Raw genomic sequence first — 11,510 nt, forward strand, 5'->3', positions numbered from 1 at the left:
TGTCTCTAAAATCTATAGCAATCTGTTTGTAATTTCCTATAAAAATATTAGCAGCTGTGGGAATGCTGAGCTTTCCTAAGCCTTTTAATCACATTTCCTCATTAAATCCCTGGAGTTCATGTGTGTAGATTACACAGATCTATCCCTTCTGACAATATGGAGGCAACTCATGACTACTTGCTTAGTTCAGTAGATATTCATATACTGCTGAAGCCAATTTATAAGCTAATCATCCTTTACTAATCAGGTGTCCTTTAGTGATTTATGTGAGGATAACAATGCAATTCTACAGAGTAGCTACAATGTAGTTAGAGGCACTAGATTGAGGGGGGCTTAAGTAAGCAATCTGTTAATTGATAGGTAACCCTAGGACAGTGGTTCTCAACCTTTCTAATGCTGCGACCCCATAATACAGTTCCCCATGTTGTGGTGACCCCCAACCACTTATACATCACCAGGTGCCAGGGGCGTGGCCAAAGAAAAGGGGGAAAAAATGGCGGACAGCCTTTTTTGGCGACCCCCATGAAATGGTCGTTTGACCCCAAATGGGGTCCCGACCCACAGGTTGAGAACCACTGCCCTAGGAAGTCACCTGCTAATTTCTGCTGTTTGCTTGGAGAGCACTTTCTGAAGAGCGGTAACCATGATAGTAGAAAATCACATAAAATGTATAGGGGACTTTGCTTGAGTGGAAATTAGATTTCATATAACTGCTTGACCTATTGCAGGAATGCAAAGAAATAACTAAGGGCTGTATGAAAGGAATCCCTATTGTCCTTTTTGTATTTGTGTTCTCATTTACAAACATGGGTCCCAATGCTCCATAGAACTGGAAATTACCATGGACAAGGATATCTTTTTAAGATTTGTTTCTTGTAGGCTGAAACTGGTAAAGTTAACAACTCTTGTTAATGCATCAAGAGATTCAAATTCAGGAGATGTTAATTGAGAAGAAAACAAGCCAATACAAGATCAGAAAAATGAGGTACTAGACACGAAATGAATAAATTATGATAAATTGGAAGTAGAAGAAGCATAATTTGACAAGATAAATGTCCAGTGAAGTGGGATTGGATTTTTTTGCATAAATCACAGAATGTGGACTGTGGCTCTTTAGCCTAAATTATATCAAGGATGTTATTATGAGAACAAGGTGGGCCTGTATCTCTCTAATGGCTTACAGTCAAAGGAAATTAGCAATAAAATTACATTATTACCAAAATTAGAAAAGATAGAAAATAAGATAAGATAAAATAAGATAACCTTTATTGAAACTACCAAGCAATAGTAATGGAATTATCAGTTTAAAAGTTATTTGAGCCCATATTATTCCATACCATTGCTATTGTCTTACAGCAAGGACTAGGTGAAGTGGATAATCTGACATTATGGTAGAAGTACTAATGAAGATTCTTTCAGTTCAGAACAAATATTAATGAAGAATGATAAAATAATTATGGTAAGAAAGTTGAAAGAGTAGTGAGGAATACAGGCTAAGAAGAGTTGGTGCTTCCAAAGCCTATTGATACCTATTGAGCACTTCTTACAATTGAGGATTCCCAGGGAGTAGTCCCTGCCATTTATATCCATCTAGACTTGGACAAGTACCAGAGAACTTTAGGACTGAAGAGGCTAATATGAGTAGGCCAATTGTAGTATCCTAATTTATGAGTCTGTTTGTGTAGCAGAAAAGGTGATAGTTAAATAATAAAATTATGTGATTTGCACTAGATAAAGAGACCTTCACACATCATTCAAAATCCAGAGTTGGGCAATATCAGCCAAAATGTTGCCAAGCTTTCACGTTCCTCAAACGTTTTCTTAAGCCAAGTTATTACAAAAAGCATCTTATCTAGCTTCGGGTGGATCTGCGTGCGCGATGGCGGCTACTTTGTAGCCGTCCTCCTGGGTAAGTGTTTGAATCGCTATGAACAGCGGACATCAGTTCAGCGGTTCAAAATCCCCCTCCCGGGCAAAGGGAGGGGGAAGAGGATTGTCTGAATAGTGGTAGAGCCTCTTATGCACCCCCAAGGCTTTTTTTTGGGGGGGTGAAAAGAGTGCTTCCACGGAGTTCAGACTGTCTCCGCTTTCCGGCTGCTTTTGTCTCTAGGGACAAAACAAGCCGCTGCAACCACCTCCGCGATTAAAATGATCTGGTGAGTTTTTCTTAGAAGCAGACAGAGCTGAGTAGAGGATTTTGCTTTTGCTTTCTCTGATCTTATTTGGATTTTAAGTTTAAAGATTTACTTTTATTCCCTCTTTTTGCTTTTTGCTTTTGTTGAAAGGGAAAGTAAAATGGCGATCGGCAGGCTTTTTGGTGTTTTTTTTTCTTGACTGGAATGTGTATTGGATTATAATAATAATAATAATAATAATAATAGTAAAGTTGGAAGGGACCTTGGAGGTCATCTAGTCCAACCCCCTGCTCGGGTTTGGATTTTAGGAGGATTATTTCTCCTGTTTAATTCTTTTTATTCTTTGAAGGTTTTCTCTATTTATTTTTATTCCCTTTTTTTGTTTTCTCTCTTGTTGAAAGAGAAAGTAAAATGGCGATCGGCAGGCTTTTTGGTATTTTTTTTTTTTAATGACTGGAACGGAATGGAATGGACTTGTTTATTTATAATGATTTTTTTTGATGTTGGGTTTGGATTTTAGGAGGATTATTATTTTTGTTTAACTTTTTTATTTTTTGAAGGATTTTTTTTGTTTCGTCTTTTGTACTTTAAAAAAATGGAATGGATTTTTTCTATTTAATCATTTTTTTTCTCTTCCCCTTTTCTTTTTTTAACCTTTTTTCTTTCTATTATAATGATTTCCTTTTGAAGGATTTTTTGGAGTTAATCTTTCTTTTTCTTTTGTTTAACTTTTTCTTTCTCTTTTTTTTTGGGGGGTAATTTTTAAGAAGGAGTAAAGATTTTTTAAGATGGCTTCAAAGCGTTCAGCAATTCCTACAGCTCCTAAGGTGGTTTCTTCTTCGGTGTTATCATCAGCCCAACAACCTAAATCAATAGCTTCACCCTCTTCTTTGGCACACTTAATAACGGTGAAGGATTTGCAAGACATAATGGGAAATGCTATATCTCAAATTAGGGAAGAAATGAAAGAGATTTCAGAGGAAAATAATAGGATTTTGAGACAAGAGATAGTTTTGGCTTTAAAAGGAGTTGCCTCTGTTCTTGAAAAGTTGAATTCTCGTGTAGAAGAGGTTGAGGAAAAAGTGGAATTGATGGAGGGAAAATTTGAAAGTATGGAAAAAGAGATGGAAAATTTTCAAGATGAGATTCTTATGCTTCAATATAGACAAATGGAATATGCTTTAAGAATTAGAGGCTTAAGAGAATCTTTGCAAGGAGATCTGAGGGAGATGGTTGCAAATGACTTTGCTGTGATTTTGAATAGAGAAAAAGAGGAAATACTTAGTGAAATTGAAAAAAACATTTAGAGTTAATTCTGTGGTGGCAGAGCAAAGGAATTTGCCAAGAGATGTGGTAATTTATTTTGGGAAAAGATCCCTGCGCAACGAAATTATACAAGCTTTTTATAAGAAGAGGTTTCAAATTGCTTCACAAGATGTTATAATTCTAAAGGAGATCCCATCTAAAATTTTAAGAAGAAGAAAGGAGTTTGCTTTTTTAGCAGATGAACTTAAAAAGAGGCGAATGTTGTTCAGATGGGATGCTCCGACTGGAATGGTGGTGAATTACCTGGGGACATGTTATAGACTTAATACAGTTTTTAAAGCAAAAGAGTTTTACACTTCGGTCCTGGGGGTATGTTTATCGCCATCCATTATGTTCAAAGCTTTGGAAGAGAAGAAGGTAGAATTGCAGTCTGAAGAGCCTATATTTATGAAAAATGGGGAGGGGCCTCAACAAGTTGAGATGAAGGAGCAGAGGATAACTCGTGTAACATATAAATGTAAAGAAAAGGAGCAACAGAAGAAGGAGGTTAAGGAAGCCTCACAAGTATTGGTTTCTGAGTCTGTGGGAGAAGCAAGATTTATAAACTTTTTGGAGCAACCTTCAAGGGTAGAATTGCAGCCTGAAGAGCCTACATTCATGAAAAATGGAAAACCTCAGTTCGAGGGGCCTCAACAAGTCGAGATGAAGGAGCAGAGGACAACTCGTACAACACATAAACGTAAAGAAAAGGAGCAACAGAACAAAGAGGTTAAGGAAGCCTCACAAGTATTGGTTTCTGAGTCTGCGGGAGAAGCAAGATTTGTAAACTTTTTGGAGCAACCTTTAAGAGCAGATTTCAAAGCACTTCTTTTGAGGTTTTTGGATAAGAGAGATTGATAAGGAATGTATAGATTGTTTTTAGGTTATTGATAGATTATAGTTTATTGTGGATGGAATTGGTTATTGGTAAAGAGGAGAGAAGATTATGGAGATTGTATGAAAATTTTAGATAAGAAGTTTAAGTTTAGCAGTTTAAGTAGTATTCAAAAGAGTATTTTGTTTTAATGGTATAATGAATGCTTATATGTTTATTTTTGTGTTTTAGGATAAAGAAAGAGGGAGAGATTAGATTTTATATTGTATGCACAGATATCTAAGGAGTATTTAAAGGAACATTTTGCTTTAAATATGTATAAGGGAATTTTAATGTTTTTACATTTGTGTTTTTGAGGGAGTTTATAAAGAATGATGGATAAATATAACTATGATATTCTATTGATAGATTATAGTTTATTGTGGATGGAATTGGTTATTGGAAAAGAGGAGAGAAGGTATGAAAATTTTAGATAAGAAGTTTAAGTCTAGCAATTTAAGGAGTATTCAAAAGAGTATTTTGTTTTAATGGTATAACGAATGTTTATATGTTTATTTTTGTGTTTTAGGATAAAGAAAGAGGGAGAGATTAGATTTCATATTGTATGTATAGATATCGAAGGAGTATTTAAAGGAACATCTTGTTTTAAATATGTATAAGGGAATTTTAATGTTTTAAGTAATGTTTACATTTGTGTTTTTGAGGGAGTTTATAAAGAATGATGGATAATAATATAACTATGACATTAGAAAATGTTTAGCGTATATTATAATCTGTTTATATATATATTATTTAGTTTTTCAATAACTTACACTTAAAATTTACTATTGTTAATTATTTTATAACTTGTTTAATTAATGTATTTAGATTTGTTTAGGATTTATATGTGTTTTAAGATTTTCTGAAAAATTTTAATTAAGCCTGTATCCAGCTCTGGGAAGGTTGGGGGAGGGCATGGGAGGATTGGGGAGGTTGGGGAGTGTATGGGAGGGTCAGGGGGGTTTGGGGAAGGGAATTGTTTTGTAAAACTTAAAAATTTTTCAATAAAAAAAGAGCATCTTATCTGATAAGAGTTCTGGAAATTTGCCCATTCTTGTGCGTTTGCCTGTTCTTTTGTGAATTGAAAGGTCTAAGATTGCTTAGCATAAAATAGTGAAAGCCATTTTTAGACTGTTTAGATATATTGGATTATAACTTTCATAAGATTCCTGGCACACATAGCTAGGGAGGACAGGATATTTATAGAAGAGAGTCTTTTGATCATCCCCATCACCTCTTTTTTTATTCTGCCTTAATTCTTTTTCAACCTGTAAGGACTTCTCAGCTATTGTAGCATCACCCATCACCAGATCTGAGACAGGTTCACCTTCTTCCTCCTCCCCTCTCCCTCCCCAAGTCTGGGTTCATTTGTCACATGAGTGGCATTGACAGTGATGACAATCCTAGGCAAGAGTGCTGTTGGTCCTGGCCTGCTCCCTATGGTTGCCCCTCTCGTGGCCTGTGTTGCACTTGCTGAGCATTCATTACAATAAAAAAAAGCCCATCTGCCTATTTATATTCCTGGAAAGCAAGAGTGACAGCTCAAGTGCAGCTTGCTTCAGAGACCAAGCACCGAATCTCAGTCCTCTTTTCCCTCCAGTGCAGCTGCAGACATGGCAGCTGTCATGCCAGGAATGTCCCCTGGTGTGCGATGCATGCTGGGATTGTGTACTGCTCAGCATTTAGAAGTGATGAATAGTGCAAACAGAAAACAATGTGAAGTCACTGCTCCATCTCATAAAAAAAAATAAGTGTTCTTCCCTACATGAACCTAACACTTTTTTAATAGACAGGTTTTAATTATTAATCTTCCGTTTCAATGGTCAAGCGAAAGCTTTCTTGCAACAATTGTTCCCAAAAGACATTTAGCAATAAATTGTAACTTGACAGGTACTTAACATTCTGGATTTAGAAGTCTCAGGAGAACAAAAATAATTTATTATGCTTTGCCAGATTGCTATATCTAAACAATAGAGCTATACCTAAAACAGGTAAGCTCACATTAGTCTAAGTTAAACACTTTCCATGAGAATTATATCCTAGGTTAATTAGTTTGACTTTGTAATGAGTAAAAAATTGAAATAATGCAAATAATATGATTGATTTATTGTTGCTGCTGTTGTCTTTTTTTAATCTAGGCATCATAGACCAATTCATGGCAAATACTATTGATTTGAAGTCAAATCAATAATGTACATCTTGTCCCCATTTTATGTAGTCCTCAATATAATATAGTTACTTGAATCAATGTTGAATTGGATTAAAAAATCAAATACATTTGTATTCTGCTTGTGTTGAACTCTTGCCCTTTATTTTTGACCCCTTTGAGATATTTTATCCATTCCAAAAGCACAAAACTGAGTTTCTGCATATGATATCACCTGCTGTAATGAGATGCAAAAAAAGTACCAGACAGGTTGGTGTTGCAATTATAGTGCAAATAAGAAAATTAACTACAAGCTGGGTCTTAGCACAGACATGAGAACAATGCGGAAATGTTGAAATGAGAGTTTAATAGCGATATTGCAATTTTGAACCATAACTGAATTTCTGTAACTTTCCAACTTGCCAAAGTAGAAGAAAACAGTAGAAAGCTTGAATCTCCTACATCAATTTCTACCTCAGCTTTTAGCTCATTTATATGTTCAGCTTTCCGTGGTTCTACATTACAGTCTATTAGTCCAGCTCCTGTCTAATTATGATTTATTACGAGCACTTTCAGATATAGGAAAACAAAACAGCTTCCAGGATGACATGGTGCTCTGCTTTCTCCACTCTACACTGCTGTATAGAATCATTGATTCTGAATAATTTCTTTTCAATAAATAGGGGAAAAAATTCTTTAACCCTTTGGTATACTGTAAGAGCTCTTCTTCATAGTCATATTAATGTGAACGCTTCCAATTTATGAATCAACAGAAGACTATGCTGTATATGGTAAAATGCTCTGCCAAGTGCTATTCTAATTGGGTGAGGCTAGCAACTAATATCCTTACTATTTACTATGGGACAAATTAAGAAAACCAGTTGATGGGTTCTCTGTCTTTTCCTCCCACCAAATGTCAAATACCATTAATTGCTATTCTTAATATAGATTGGAACTGTGAAAGAGGCACCTTTTGTTTAAAAGGAGCCAGAAAAACAGGTGGCGGGCACAGGGCATGGTAGTGTTAGTGAACATATAAGGAATGGTTGCTGGAATTGGGTATGTCTAGTCTAAAGAGAAGGACGAGGGGTGACATGATAGCAGTGTTCCAATATCTCAGGGACTGCCACAAAGAAGAGGGAGTCAAACTATTCTCCAAAGCAAGACAAGAAGCAACGGAACAACCTAGAACTAAGGAGAAATTTTCTGACAGTTAGAACAATTAATCAGTGGAACAACCTGCTTCCAGAAGCTGTGAATGCTCCAATACTGGAAGTTTTTAAGAAGAGACTGGACAGCCATTTGTCTGAAATGATTTAGGGTTTCCTACTTGAGCAGGAGGTTGGACTAGATGACCTCCAAGGTCCCTTCTATCATCATCATCATCATCACCATTAAATGTTTTTCATTCTAGGGATATAGGGAAGGGCCTTGGGGGACAGGAGGAAGAACTGATACTAAGGCAGAGAAGAGACAAGTGTGGTTTCAGGCTTTTCCATGAAACTAATGTGAGAAAATATCTGAGACAAGCCCCTCCCTAATTCATTCAATGATAAAAGGAGGGAGGAGAAAAACCTATTCAAATATGCAAGATTTTGTTACTTACTATAACTATTACTGTAAAATTAGTCTTAGACCTCTGTCACATTGATTTCCTGGACTGATCTATCTTATAGGACTGATACTTTTTGCATGAAACAACTGTGATAGTTCAATATCTTATTTCTTTTTATCCTGTCAATATATATTCATATTGAGGACAGGAAGACCTGGAGGAACGTTGTCCATGGAGTCGCGATGGGTCGGACACGACTTCGCAATTAACAACAACAACATGTATTCATCAGTGAGTTTAGGCACTCATTTTGCGTGCCTTGCATATTTTTTCCTGCCTGTATCTGTACAATATTCATGAATTTTTGATTGCTATGAAACTGAACCATTAATTAATAAAAGCAAATAGAATATTCCTGTGTGGATTTTTTTTGCCATCACACAAAACCTTTTTGGATAGAAACAAGAGTCACTTTTTTTTCCCTTTTAAGTTAGACTTCTTAGGCTTTAAAAAGTAAATAGGAAGATGGGTCGAAAATGGAGAGGAGAGGAAGCTCTTCTAAAAATAACTACCCTTAATTCTTCATTCTACTTCTCCCCCTTTCTGCCTAACTGATAACAAAAATCAAATCTGGTATATAGTAACATTTATCATTTAATAGTTCATTTAATATTATCCACAAACTATTTCCCCATCTTCTCTCCCCTCCCAATTGTAAGTGTAAACAATATGTTTTTCTTAAATGGGGCCAGAAAAAGTGGGGAAAAGAGACCCCCCTCATTTCTTCCAATGTTGCTTGGAATACTTGGTTCAAAGGGGAAAGTGTGATTGACCACATATCTTTTGTGGTTCATATTGGTAGCTGCCCTGTATTGGTACAACAAAGTCAGCATTTGTTCCATCAAAAGATAGGAGGCTGATCAATCCCCTGCACCATTTATTTATTTGAAAAGATACCTCTGGGCCCTTCTCAGTGCTTGAAAACTAGAGGGGCAGCTAAAAGACTTAATAATATGGGCCAAAGGAAGCAGGAGGGGACTGCAAAACTGCTCGGAAGAATTCATTATTGCATCAGGAGGCAGAAGCTCTCTGTGTGTAATTTTTGTATGTGTAAATTGAAAGGGAGCCTGACTATCAGCTGATAGGCTCATTTTGGGACTACATTTAGAGCACTTCTGGGATAGTTCTATTCTGGGCCAGCATGAAAGGTGTGTTAAAGAATAATTAAAAAATGACTGAAAGGTGAGGAGAGGCAGCTGAATTGGAGAAGAGATTCAGCAGGATTGTTTGCTGATAATCAGAAATTACTGAAGATGGAGTGCTACCTGTGCAAAAACTGGTTAAGATGCCCACATGCATATGCCCACACAGAACAAGAGAAAGGGAAGAAGACAAGAATGGGGGATGAGAAAGTGTTTTTCTCTCCAAAAACTGGAGAGTTTCAAGTTATTTTCAGTCAGCCATTCATCCATTCAATTTCTATAGCCATCAAACTCAACCAAGTGACTCTGGGCAGCTTACAATTCTAAAATTATAAAACAATTAAAAACATTCAAACAGTAAAACATCCAAAAAGTAAATAAATATAAACAGCAAGCAAGATAATTAATAAACTAACAGTAAAGTGATGAAATGGGGCTCTGTTGGTGTCAAGGCTAGACACCAAAGGACTCTGAGTTCTAGTCATACCTTAGGTATGAAACTAGTTGGGTGACTTTGGACCAATCATTCTCTCAAGGCTGTGAAGATGCTAAACCATTTCTACCCCCCCCCCACATGCACATACTTTTCTGGGACTAGTCTAGGTAACTGCCAGAAGTCAGCATTGACCTGAAGGTACAAAAATGACAACAACAAAAGAATGAGTGAGAGGCATCACTCCTATTTCCCTAACTTTGTTTCCTAACAGCATAGATCTGTTGCTCTTTCAGAGAGAAGGAACTTCTATGTACTAGCAGTCTACATAGCATCTAACAAATGTTCTGAACATTGCCATGAGCAAGATGCCTTGGCACAAGCGTCCTGGCCAGTCTCCCTGCAGCCTAAGCCAAAATGGCTATGGAGAACAGTGCTCAGAGAATGGAGGAGAGCTGGGTGCTTTCAACAACCTAAAGTAGCCAATAACAACAACAACAGATCCCAGCCCCTGAGTGTGTCGTCACAAAAATCATCAGTGAGGTATTGTATATTATTTCTATCAGCAGAAGAAAAACATTATGCATTTGGAAAGCTAAAAATAAATGTAAAAATTTTCTGTAGTTGAACTATGTCTTAAGTTAAAGGCTACCACATTTTAAAAACAATTAGCAGGCTTTTCCATGCCACAGAGAGCAGGGTGAGTCACCTCTAAAAGAACACACATTGTAAAGGATCAAGTAGCATCTACAGGGGAAGAATACTGATGTGTATTCTCACTTATCAATAAGTGTGCTGTGTTGGATTTCAACCAATCATGTGCTCCTTAAGGAAACTAAAAACCAGTCTTCCAACATGTTCAATTATGATTTTTATAATTGCCATTCAATAAGGTAATTATCCAATACAAATGGACCACATGGAATGCGGTTTCCATTAGCTGCAGCAGCTCAGGCTTCCCCTTTGCTTCAATGTATATTCTTGTTTTCCAAAAGAGAGTCTTGATATATAGCTCATGGGGGAAGATATTAAGTTCTTATGAAAATTTTTAGTAAGAGGTTTCCTTTTATGCTTATTGGGGATTCTTTAATTCTATAAAATGCTGCATTCCAGCACATATACAGCCATTTTTTTATTTCCTAAGGACTTCATTGTTGTGGACTCAGAATCTTTATTGTGGGAATTGTGGTTGTGCAGTGAGGGTCCTAATTGTCTTGAAATGAGGGGGTGGGGGACATTGGTTTGCAGTGGAACAAGCCTAGTTATTTTCAAGAGCAATTTTGACTAAAGCTGAAATTTAGATTTTCTCTTATGAAAGAGATAAATTGACTATAGTTAATAAGGCTGAACACTAAGCTTATGGAGAAGCCAATCTAGTAAAAAGCAAAGGAATCATATCATACAGGATCTTGTATGACAGAGAAATCTGATTGCAATTCAGAATGGGATATGCCATAATCTCAGATTAAGAAACCTATCATCCTAAGGCAGCTCTCAAACTTCATCAGGGTCATTTTCTTTTTTAACACACAATTTAATAGGGCATGAATGACAAGGCTACAAGTCTGATCTAAGACAGTTTGTTCCTTAAGGCTGAAGAGAAAATGGCATCTCTCTCCACCTCCACCAAAATGCCCTGCACTCTATGCCAGTCAAGTGATTATTTTGGCATCTGAATTACAATATTGCACAAGGGCTTTTCCTATTTCTTGGCAGGAAAGGTCAATAATCCATTAAAAACATAAGAATTGCTGGTCTTTTTTGTGACACTCAAAATCTGCTGCTTCAAACATTTGTCTCATGTGCCTATCAGCCTACATTACAAGGAACTCAGATAGAAGATTTGCCTAAATCTGTGAA

At 36.5% G+C, this 11,510-nt stretch overlaps 1 long non-coding RNA gene across 1 annotated transcript in view; it reads left to right on the forward strand.

Moving 5' to 3' along the window:
- Nucleotides 1-8,427, forward strand: part of LOC120299169 — a 61,422-nt gene extending 52,995 nt beyond the window's left edge. Inside the window, exon 4 of the long non-coding RNA XR_005554356.1 lies at nt 8,224-8,427. This is a non-coding gene — a long non-coding RNA (uncharacterized LOC120299169). The remainder of the gene's footprint in view (nt 1-8,223) is intronic.
- Nucleotides 8,428-11,510: the final 3,083 nt, after the last annotated feature.

Source organism: Crotalus tigris, unplaced genomic scaffold (assembly GCF_016545835.1).
Source record: "Crotalus tigris isolate CLP2741 ecotype Arizona unplaced genomic scaffold, ASM1654583v1 scf7180000024281.4978605, whole genome shotgun sequence".
In the NCBI taxonomy this organism is placed as follows: domain Eukaryota; kingdom Metazoa; phylum Chordata; class Lepidosauria; order Squamata; family Viperidae; genus Crotalus; species Crotalus tigris.